The 12,465-nt window shown below is 45.6% G+C and overlaps 1 protein-coding gene across 3 annotated transcripts in view; it reads right to left on the bottom strand.

Moving 5' to 3' along the window:
- Positions 1 to 12,465, bottom strand: part of SMARCD3 (SWI/SNF related, matrix associated, actin dependent regulator of chromatin, subfamily d, member 3) — a 526,715-nt gene that overhangs the window by 340,245 nt on the left and 174,005 nt on the right. The window lies entirely within an intron of this gene.

Here is a 12,465-nt window from a genome sequence, read left to right as displayed (position 1 = left end):
TTAAATTGTTTATCTGCTTAAGTAATGTAATTTTATTGTATCATGCAAAAGGGCGTCTTCCCTCTATCTAATGTACAATACTGCCAACCCCCCATCTGGTCTCAAACCTGCATAAATACTGGGCATATAACCCTCAATAAAGTGCATTCTGTTTTTACCTTCAATGTGGAGCCTGGACTCATGTTTGAGGGGGGAATTAGCTGGGGTGTGTGTTGCTGATCCCATATTCAGGACATCTTTCATCTGGTATTAACTCTTGATATCTGGTGATACCATAACATAAAGTAATAATGTCACCTCTCAAGCGCCTTTTTTCTAAAGAAAACAGACCCAGTTTGGCTAGCCTCTCCTCATAGGTTAATTTCTCCAATCCCCTTATTAGCTTTGTGGCCCTTCTCTGAACTTTTTCTAGTTCTGCAATAGCTTTTTTTGCGATCATTCCCCAGAACTGCACCCCATACTCAAGGTGAGGTCTTACCAGGGCTTTATATAGTGACAGAATTATGCTTTCCTCCCTTTAATCAATGCCTCTTTTAATACATGTTAGTATCTTATTAGCCTTTGTAGATGCTGTCCTGCATTGTGCACCCATCTTTAGCTTGTTATCTATTACTACTCCCAAATCCCTTTCCTCCTGTGTTTGGCTGTCTTGTCCCATTTAAATAATAAATTGCCTGCATAATTTTACTTCCAAAATGTAGAACCTTGCATTTTCCCATATTAAATCTCATTTTCCATTTACCTGCCCATACTTCTGATTTTTGCAGGTCCCTTTGTAACGAAAGTTCATCCTGCACTGACCTAATGACCTTACTTAACTTAGTATCATCTGCAAAAATAGAGATTTCACTATTTAATCCTTGCTCCAAGTCATTTATAAAAATATTAAAAAGAATAGGGCCCAGCACTGGGGGTACTCCACTGATTACCTTTGTCCAATCTGAGTATGATCCATTTACTACTACTCGTTGCTCCCTATCTTTTAGTCATCAGCCCCCCTCACATAAGTGTAACAGAACAGGTCATTAGTCATCAGTCTCCCATATAAGTGTGACAGAACAGGTCATTAGTCATCAGCCCCCCCCCATATAAGTTTGAAAAAACAGGTCATTAGTCATCAGCCCCCCCACATAAGTGTGACAGAACAGGTCATTAGTCATCAGCCCCCCTCACATAAGTGTAACAAAACAGATCATCAGTCATTAGCCCCCCCATGTAAGTGAGACAGAACAAGTCAGTCATCAGCCCCGAAAAGAAGTGTGAAAGAACAAGTCATTAGTCATCAGCCCAACATGTAAGTGTGACAGAACAGGTCTTTAGTCATCAGCCCCCCATATAAGTGTGACAGAACAAGTCAGTCATCAGCCCCGAAAAGAAGTGTGAAAGAACAAGTCATTAGTCATCAGCCCACCATGTAAGTGTGACAGAACAGATCTTTAGTCATCAGCCCCCCATATAAGTGTGACAGAACAAGTCAGTCATCAGCCCCGAAAAGAAGTGTGAAAGAACAAGTCATTAGTCATCAGCCCACCATGTAAGTGTGACAGAACAGGTCTTTAGTCATCAGCCCCCACACATAAGTGTGACAGAACAGGTAATTAGTCATCAGCCCCCACACATAAGTGTGACAGAACAAGTCATTAGTCATCAGCCCCCACACATAAGTGTGACAGAACAAGTCATTAGTCATCAGCCCCCACACATAAGTGTGATAGAACAAGTCATTAGTCATCAGCCCCACACATAAGTGTGACAGAACAAGTCATTAGTCAGCAGCCCCCACACATAAGTGTGACAGAACAAGTCATTAGTCATCATCCCCCACACATAAGTGTGATAGAACAAGTCATTAGTCATCAGCCCCACACATAAGTGTGACAGAACAAGTTATTAGTCATCAGCCCCCCACACATAAGTGTGACAGAACAAGTCATTAGTTATCCCCCCCCCACACATAAGTGTGACAGAACAAGTCATTAGTCAGCAGCTCTCACACATAAGTGTGAAAGAACAAGTCATTAGTCAGCAGCTCCCACACATAAGTGTAACAGAACAAGTCATTAGTCAGCAGCCCCCACACATAAGTGTGACAGAACAAGTCATTAGTCATCAGTCCCCACACATAAGTGTGACAGAACAAGTCATTAGTCATCAGCCCCACACATAAGTGTGACAGAACAAGTCATTAGTCATCAGCCCCCACACATAAGTGTGACAGATCAAGTAATTAGTCATCACCCCCCCCCCCACATAAGTGTGACAGAACAGGTCATTAGTCATCAGTCCCCCTACACGTACGTGTGACAGAACAGGTCATTAGTCATCAGCCTCCCATATAAGTGTGACAGAATAGGTAATTAGTCATCAGCCCCCCACATAAGTGTAACAGAACAGGTCATTAGTTATCACCCCCCCACATAAGTGTAACAGAACAGGTCATTAGTCATCAGCCCCCATATAAGTGTGACAGAACAGGTCATTAGTTATCAGCCCCCCACATAAGTGTAACAGAACAGGTCATTAGTCATCAGCCCCCCATATAAGTGTAACAGAACAGGTCATTGGTCACCACCACCGCCACCCACATAAATGTGACAGAACAGGTCATTAGTCATCAGCCCCCCCATATAATTGTGACAGAACAGATCATTAGTCATCAGTCCCCCCATATAATTGTGAAAGAACAGATCATTAGTCATCAGCTCCCCACACATAAGTGTAGAAGAACAAGTCATTAGTCATCAGCTCTCACACATAAGTGTGACAGAACAAGTCATTAGTCATCAGCCCCCACACATAAGTGTGACAGAACAAGTCATTAGTAAGCAGCCCCCACACATAAGTGTGACAGATCAAGTCATTAGTCATTAGCCCCCACACATAAGTGTGACAGAACAAGTCATTAGTCATCATCCCCCACACATAAGTGTGACAGAACAAGTCATTAGTTATCAGCCCCCACACATAAGTGTAACAGAACAAGTCATTAGTCATCAGCCCCCACACATAAGTGTGACAGAACAAGTCATTAGTCATCAGCCCCCACACATAAGTGTGACAGAACAAGTCATTAGTCATCAGCCCCCACACATAAGTGTAAAAGAACAAGTCATTAGTCATCAGCCTCCACACATAAGTGTGACAGAACAAGTCATTAGTCATCAGCCCCCACACATAAGTGTGACAGAACAAGTCATTAGTCATCAGCCCCCACACATAAGTGTGACAGAACAAGTCATTAGTCATCAGCCCCCACACATAAGTGTGACAGAACAAGTCATTAGTCATCAGCCCCCACACATAAGTGTGACAGAACAGGTAATTAGTCATCAGTCCCCACACATAAGTGTGACAGAACAAGTCATTAGTCATCAGCCCCCACACATAAGTGTGACAGAACAAGTCATTAGTCATCAGCCCCCACACATAAGTGTGATAGAACAAGTCATTAGTCATCAGCCCCACACATAAGTGTGACAGAACAAGTCATTAGTCAGCAGCCCCCACACATAAGTGTGACAGAACAAGTCATTAGTCATCAGCCCCCACACATAAGTGTGATAGAACAAGTCATTAGTCATCAGCCCCACACATAAGTGTGACAGAACAAGTTATTAGTCAACAGCCCCCCACACATAAGTGTGACAGAACAAGTCATTAGTTATCCCCCCCCACACATAAGTGTGACAGAACAAGTCATTAGTCAGCAGCTCTCACACATAAGTGTGACAGAACAAGTCATTAGTCAGCAGCTCTCACACATAAGTGTAACAGAAAAAGTCATTAGTCAGCAGCCCCCACACATAAGTGTGACAGAACAAGTCATTAGTCATCAGTCCCCACACATAAGTGTGACAGAACAAGTCATTAGTCATCAGCCCCACACATAAGTGTGACAGAACAAGTCATTAGTCATCAGCCCCCACACATAAGTGTGACAGATCAAGTAATTAGTCATCACCCCCCCCACATAAGTGTGACAGAACAGGTCATTAGTCATCAGTCCCCCTACACGTACGTGTGACAGAACAGGTCATTAGTCATCAGCCTCCCATATAAGTGTGACAGAATAGGTAATTAGTCATCAGCCCCCCACATAAGTGTAACAGAACAGGTCATTAGTTATCACCCCCCCCCACATAAGTGTAACAGAACAGGTCATTAGTCATCAGCCCCCATATAAGTGTGACAGAACAGGTCATTAGTTATCAGCCCCCCACATAAGTGTAACAGAACAGGTCATTAGTCATCAGCCCCCCATATAAGTGTAACAGAACAGGTCATTGGTCACCACCAACGCCACCCACATAAATGTGACAGAACAGGTCATTAGTCATCAGCCCCCCCATATAATTGTGACAGAACAGATCATTAGTCATCAGTCCCCCCATATAATTGTGAAAGAACAGATCATTAGTCATCAGCTCCCCACACATAAGTGTAGAAGAACAAGTCATTAGTCATCAGCTCTCACACATAAGTGTGACAGAACAAGTCATTAGTCATCAGCCCCCACACATAAGTGTGACAGAACAAGTCATTAGTAAGCAGCCCCCACACATAAGTGTGACAGATCAAGTCATTAGTCATTAGCCCCCACACATAAGTGTGACAGAACAAGTAATTAGTCATCATCCCCCACACATAAGTGTGACAGAACAAGTCATTAGTTATCAGCCCCCTCACATAAGTGTGACAGAACAAGTCATTAGTCATCAGCCCCCACACATAAGTGTGACAGAACAAGTCATTAGTCATCAGCCCACACACATAAGTGTGACAGAACAAGTCATTAGTCATCAGCCCCCACACATAAGTGTGACAGAACAAGTCATTAGTCAGCAGCCCCCACATATAAGTGTGACAGAACAAGTCATTAGTCATCAGCCCCCACACATAAGTGTGACAGAACAAGTCATTAGTCATCAGCCCCCACACATAAGTGTGACAGAACAAGTCATTAGTCATCAGCCCCCACACATAAGTGTGACAGAACAAGTCATTAGTCATCAGCCCCCCACACATAAGTGTGACAGATCAAGTCATTAGTCATCAGCCCCCACAACATAAGTGTGACAGAACAAGTCATTAGTCATCAGCCCCCACACATAAGTGTGACAGAACAAGTCATTAGTCATCAGCCCCCACACATAAGTGTGACAGAACAAGTCATTAGTTATCAGCCACCCACACATAAGTGTGACAGAACAAGTCATTAGTCATCCACCCCCACACATAAGTGTGACAGAACAAGTCATTAGTCAGCAGCTCTCACACATAAGTGTGACAGAACAAGTCATTAGTCATCAGCCCCCACACATAAGTGTGACAGAACAAGTCATTAGTCATCAGCCCCCACACATAAGTGTGACAGAACAAGTCATTAGTCATCAGCCCCCACACATAAGTGTGACAGAACAAGTCATTAGCTCCCACACATAAGTGTGACAGAACAAGTCATTAGTCATCAGCCCCCACACATAAGTGTGACAGAACAAGTCATTAGTCATCAGCCCCCACACATAAGTGTGACAGAACAAGTCATTAGTCAGCAGCTCTCACACATAAGTGTGACAGAACAAGTCATTAGTCATCAGCCCCCACACATAAGTATGACAGAACAAGTCATTAGTCATCAGCCCCCACACATAAGTGTGACAGAACAAGTCATTAGTCATCAGCCCCCACACATAAGTGTGACAGAACAAGTCATTAGTCAGCAGCTCCCACACATAAGTGTAACAGAACAAGTCATTAGTCAGCAGCCCCCACACATAAGTGTGACAGAACAAGTCATTAGTCATCAGTCCCCACACATAAGTGTGACAGAACAAGTCATTAGTCATCAGCCCCACACATAAGTGTGACAGAACAAGTCATTAGTCATCAGCCCCCACACATAAGTGTGACAGATCAAGTCATTAGTCTTCAGCCCACACACATAAGTGTGACAGAACAAGTCATTAGTCATCAGCCCCCACACATAAGTGTGACAGATCAAGTCATTAGTCTTCAGCCCACACACATAAGTGTGACAGAACAAGTCATTAGTCATCAGCCCCCACACATAAGTGTGACAGAACAAGTCATTAGTCATCAGCACCCACACATAAGTGTGACAGAACAAGTCATTAGTCATCAGCCCCCACACATAAGTGTGACAGAACAAGTCAGTCATCAGCCCCCACACATAAGTGTGACAGAACAAGTCATTACTCATCAGCCCCACACATAAGTGTGACAGAACAAGTCATTAGTCATCAGCCCCCACACATAAGTGTGACAGAACAAGTCATTAGTCATCAGCCCCCACACATAAGTGTGACAGAACAAGTCATTAGTCATCAGCCCCCACACATAAGTGTGACAGAACAAGTCATTAGTCATCAGCCGCTACACATAAGTGTGACAGAACAAGTCATTAGTCATCAGCCCCCACACATAAGTTTGACAGAACAAGTCATTAGTCATCAGCCCCCACACATAAGTGTGACAGAACAAGTCATTAGTCATCAGCCCCCACACATAAGTGTGAAAGAACAAGTCATTAGTCATCAGCCCCCACACATAAGTGTAACAGAACAAGTCATTAGTCATCAGCCCCCACACATAAGTGTGACAGAACAAGTCATTAGTCATCAGCCCCCACACATAAGTGTGACAGAACAAGTCATTAGTCATCAGCCCCCACACATTAGTGTGACAGAACAAGTCATTAGTCATCAGCCCCCACACATAAGTGTGACAGAACAAGTCATTAGTCATCAGCCCTCACACATAAGTGTGACAGAACAAGTAATTAGCTATCAGCCCCCACACATAAGTGTGACAGAACAAGTCATTAGCCCCCACACATAAGTGTGACAGAACAAGTCATTAGTCATCAGCCCCCAAACATAAGTGTGGCAGAACAAGTCATTAGTCATCAGCCCCCACACATAAGTGTGACAGAACAAGTCATTAGTCATCAGCCCCCACACATAAGTGTGACAGAACAGGTAATTAGTCATCAGCCCCCACACATAAGTGTGACAGAACAAGTCATTAGTCATCAACCCCCACACATAAGTGTGACAGAACAAGTCATTAGTCATCAGCTCTCACACATAAGTGTGACAGAATAAGTCATTAGTCATCAGCCCCCACACATAAGTGTGACAGAACAAGTCATTAGTAAGCAGCCCCCACACATAAGTGTGACAGAACAAGTCATTAGTAAGCAGCCCCCACACATAAGTGTGACAGAACAAGTCATTAGTCATCAGCCCCCACACATAAGTGTGACAGAACAAGTCATTAGTCATCAGCCCCCACACATAAGTGTGACAGAACAAGTCATTAGTCATCAGCCCCCACACATAAGTGTGACAGAACAAGTAATTAGTTATCAGCCCCCCACATAAGTGTTACAGAACAGGTCATTAGTCATCAGCCCCCCACATAAGTGCAACAGAACAGGTCATTAGTCACCACCACCGCCACCCACATAATTGTGACAGAACAGGTCATTAGTCATCAGCCCCCCATATAATTGTGACAGAACAGATCATTAGTTATCAGTCCCCCCATATAATTGTGAAAGAACAGATCATTAGTCATCAGCTCTCCACACATAAGTGTAGCAGAACAAGTCCTTAGTCATCAGCTCTCACACATAAGTGTGACAGAACAAGTCATTAGTCATCCGCCCCCACACATAAGTGTGACAGAACAAGTCATTAGTCATCAGACCCCACATATAAGTGTGACAGAACAAGTCATTAGTCATCAGCACCCACACATAAGTGTAACAGAACAAGTCATTAGTCATCAGCCCCCACACATAAGTATGACAGAACAAGTCATTAGTCATCAGCCCCCACACATAAGTGTGACAGAACAAGTCATTAGTCATCAGCCGCTACACATAAGTGTGACAGAACAAGTCATTAGTCATCAGCCCCCACACATAAGGTTGACAGAACAAGTCATTAGTCATCAGCCCCCACACATAAGTGTGACAGAACAAGTCATTAGTCATCAGCCCCCACACATAAGTGTGACAGAACAAGTCATTAGTCATCAGCCCCCACACATAAGTGTAACAGAACAAGTCATTAGTCATCAGCCCCCACACATAAGTGTGACAGAACAAGTCATTAGTCATCAGCCCCCACACATAAGTGTGACAGAACAAGTCATTAGTCATCAGCCCCCACACATAAGTGTAACAGAACAAGTCATTAGTCATCAGCCCCCACACATTAGTGTGACAGAACAAGTCATTAGTCATCAGCCCCCACACATAAGTGTTAAAGAACAAGTCATTAGTCATCAGCCCTCACACATAAGTGTGACAGAACAAGTCATTAGCTATCAGCCCCCACACATAAGTGTCACAGAACAAGTCATTAGTCATTAGCCCCCACACATAAGTGTGACAGAACAAGTCATTAGCCCCCACACATAAGTGTGACAGAACAAGTCATTAGTCATCAGCCCCCCACATAAGTGTAACAGAACAGGTCATTAGTCATCAGCCCCCCACATGAGTGCAACAGAACAGGTCATTAGTCACCACCACCGCCACCCACATAATTGTGACAGAACAGGTCATTAGTCATCAGCCCCCCATATAATTGTGACAGAACAGATCTGTTACGGTTGCCTCCAGGCTGGCTGGAAGTTGGACCGTAGAAAAGGATGCTCCTAGCGCTCACCAAAGGAGCAGCAGCACCGTGGACACTATAACTGCTGCGTAGCCACCATCAGTAATGCAGACTATATGAACCACCGCTGCTGGGCTGGTATCTCGCCGTCTGCTCTGCGCCCTGGACCTACGACCAGGCTCCAGTAGGTGAACCTCTTCCATCTGTAGCAATCCCTGTAGCTAAGGGAGTATGAAGAGCATAGCAATCCCTGTAGTGATATAAGCTGTATCCTACAAACATGAGTCAAAGCTTCAAGTTAGAGGGTCAACATAGGTCTGATGTGCTGGAGCACACAGCCTCCTTTTTATTGAGGTTACATGCAAACAGGACACTCTCAGGGGGAGGCATAAAATCCCCCATCACACATTTGATATTAGATAGAGAGACACTCCCTTTGACAGGCCACAACATTTACTTCAGCAGATAACATTACACACAATAAAACAATGCAGTCCACCTTATCACTACTAGAAGTCTGATTAGACAATGGGAAAGTTGATCACTAAACCTAATTAGAGCTGATCCCAGCAGACTTGTATGTAGAATAGGTTTCTTGAAGCTGAACAAAATTTAACTCTTAATGGCACACAATGAAACTGAACCAAGTGGGAGAAAGCCAGGGACAAGTCATTTCACAGGTCTGGGGACATAGTCTTAAAGGGGGCATTGTTCACCAGAGTCACAATATGTCCCCAGACGTTTCCCAAAGGGCCACACACACCCAACAAAAGTCAATATACTCTCAGGGGCACAATCTTCCAGGGGCCATAGTCATGAGGAAGGAGGCTGGCAAATAGGCTTCTCCAAAATCCAGGGAAGCAGGGCAACCTTTCATTTAAAGGGCCAGTCACAAATAGCAGTTTGTAACATATCTCCCCTTTTGGAGGGAGACTAACCAGGCACCTGACCTTCTGCCGGTCAGTGCCCAAGTTAGTCTCGCAACCCACCCACAAATAATCGCTAGCAGCAAAGTAGCCCCCCCACAATACGTAGTACTGGCCTGTAAGTTCCAGGTTGCAGGATGAAAGTGCAGCATCCTCGGCCTTCCTGGCGCAGCTGGGCAAATAGCTGATGGTACTTGGGGGGCAGAGGCCAGCGGCACTCTGCCCTGGTGCCAGCGCTTCTGCTGGGGTGAGGGGTTTGCAGGCCAGTCCTGTAACAAGGGGGTCTGTAGGGCAGAGGCCAGCAGCGCTCTGTTCTGATGCCAGCTCTTCTGCTGGGGGAATTGGGGCATAGTCCTGCCCGGTGGCAAAGGGAACGTGGGGGTCAGTGGGGGCCAACATCTCCACTGTTAACCCTGGGCCCAAGTTAGGAGTTAGCTGGGGAGGGGGAGATTGGCTTACCTCCTCCTCCTGATACTCCGGCGGCCGTTGGGAAGGGAGGTCGATGCTCTCCGCTTCCTGTGGAACATGCTGCGGCTGGGGAGAGAGACCGGTTGTCTCCTCTCCCTGGAAGGCACACTCCGGCTGGGGAGGGAGGTCGATGCTCTCCCCTCCCTGTAGCTGGGTCTGTCGCTGGGGATCTGGGCCGCCTGCCCAGCATCCCTGTAGGGCCGGTAGAGAGACTGCGGTCCCATCTCCACCTGCCTGCTGGGGGTCCTCCCAGGACCAGTCTATGAGGCCTGCTGCCTCTGGTATCTCTGGCTGGGGAAGGGGACTGGTTGTCTCTTCCCTCTGCACGGTATACTGCCGCTGGGGAGGGAGGTCGCTGCTCTCCTCTCTCTGTAACTCTGGCTGCCGCTGGGAAGGGAGGTCGTTGCTCTCCGCTCCCTGTGACTCACTTTCTCGCTGGAGACCAGGTGTCCAGACCCTCAAACTCCACAGTTGGCGCTCAAAGGCTCGTGCCGCTTTGTTCTCCGTATCCAATTCCCGGATGATGCGACTGACTACCTCCTGTGCAGGGTCTGGACCATATCGGACTAGCCGCCTCTTTACCTCTGGAACGAAATCCGCGCCCTCATAGCGACGGATCAGGTTGAGGTGCTCTTCACAGGGTTCTGAATAGTGTCTTGTCAGCTCCATGCTGCTGTAGGTAGGGACGCTGCGCAGTGGCTAGCGTTGCCCTCAATTACTCTCCTACGATACCAGTGCTGTTGTGGTGCTGCTCCTTGCGCTAGGACGCCAATCCCACCGCTGCCGCCAAATGTTACGGTTGCCTCCAGGCTGGCTGGAAGTTGGACCGTAGAAAAGGATGCTCCTAGCGCTCACCAAAGAATCATCAGCACCATAGTCAGCAATCCCTGTAGTGATATTAGCTGAAGCTGTCCCCTACAAACATGAGTCAAAGCTTCAAGTTAGAGGGTCAACATAGGTCTGATGTGCTGGAGCACACAGCCTCCTTTTTATTGAGGTTACATGCAAACAGGACACTCTCAGGGGGAGGCATAAAATCCCCCATCACACATTTGATATTAGATAGAGAGACACTCCCTTTGACAGGCCACAACATTTACTTCAGCAGATAACATTACACACAATAAAACAATGCAGTCCACCTTATCACTACTAGAAGTCTGATTAGACAATGGGAAAGTTGATCACTAAACCTAATTAGAGCTGATCCCAGCAGACTTGTATGTAGAATAGGTTTCTTGAAGCTGAACAAAATTTAACTCTTAATGGCACACAATGAAACTGAACCAAGTGGGAGAAAGCCAGGGACAAGTCATTTCACAGGTCTGGGGACATAGTCTTAAAGGGGGCATTGTTCACCAGAGTCACAATATGTCCCCAGACGTTTCCCAAAGGGCCACACACACCCAACAAAAGTCAATATACTCTCAGGGGCACAATCTTCCAGGGGCCATAGTCATGAGGAAGGAGGCTGGCAAATAGGCTTCTCCAAAATCCAGGGAAGCAGGGCAACCTTTCATTTAAAGGGCCAGTCACAAATAGCAGTTTGTAACAAGATCATTAGTTATCAGTCCCCCCATATAATTGTGAAAGAACAGATCATTAGTCATCAGCTCTCCACACATAAGTGTAGCAGAACAAGTCCTTAGTCATCAGCTCTCACACATAAGTGTGACAGAACAAGTCATTAGTCATCCGCCCCCACAAATAAGTGTGACAGAACAAGTCATTAGTCATCAGACCCCACACATAAGTGTGACAGAACAAGTCATTAGTCATCAGCCCCCCACACATAAGTGTGACAGATCAAGTCATTAGTCATTAGCCCCCACACATAAGTGTGACAGAACAAGTCATTAGTCATCAGCACCCACACATAAGTGTAACAGAACAAGTCATTAGTCATCAGCCCCCACACATAAGTGTGACAGAACAAGTCATTAGTCATCAGCCCCCACACATAAGTGTAACAGAACAAGTCATTAGTCATCAGCCCTCACACATAAGTGTGACAGAACAAGTAATTAGCTATCAGCCCCCACACATAAGTGTGACAGAACAAGTCATTAGCCCCCACACATAAGTGTGACAGAACAAGTCATTAGCCCCCACACATAAGTGTGACAGAACAAGTCATTAGTCATCAGCCCCCAAACATAAGTGTGGCAGAACAAGTCATTAGTCATCAGCCCCCACACATAAGTGTGACAGAACAAGTCATTAGTCATCAGCCCCCACACATAAGTGTGACAGAACAGGTAATTAGTCCTCAGCCCCCACACATAAGTGTGACAGAACAAGTCATTAGTCATCAACCCCCACACATAAGTGTGACAGAACAAGTCATTAGTCATCAGCTCTCACACATAAGTGTGACAGAATAAGTCATTAGTCATCAGCCCCCACACATAAGTGTGACAGAA

The sequence above is a fragment of the Bombina bombina genome, chromosome 5, assembly GCF_027579735.1.
Source record: "Bombina bombina isolate aBomBom1 chromosome 5, aBomBom1.pri, whole genome shotgun sequence".
NCBI lineage: Eukaryota > Metazoa > Chordata > Amphibia > Anura > Bombinatoridae > Bombina > Bombina bombina.
This window is presented reverse-complemented; position numbering and strand designations above follow the sequence as displayed.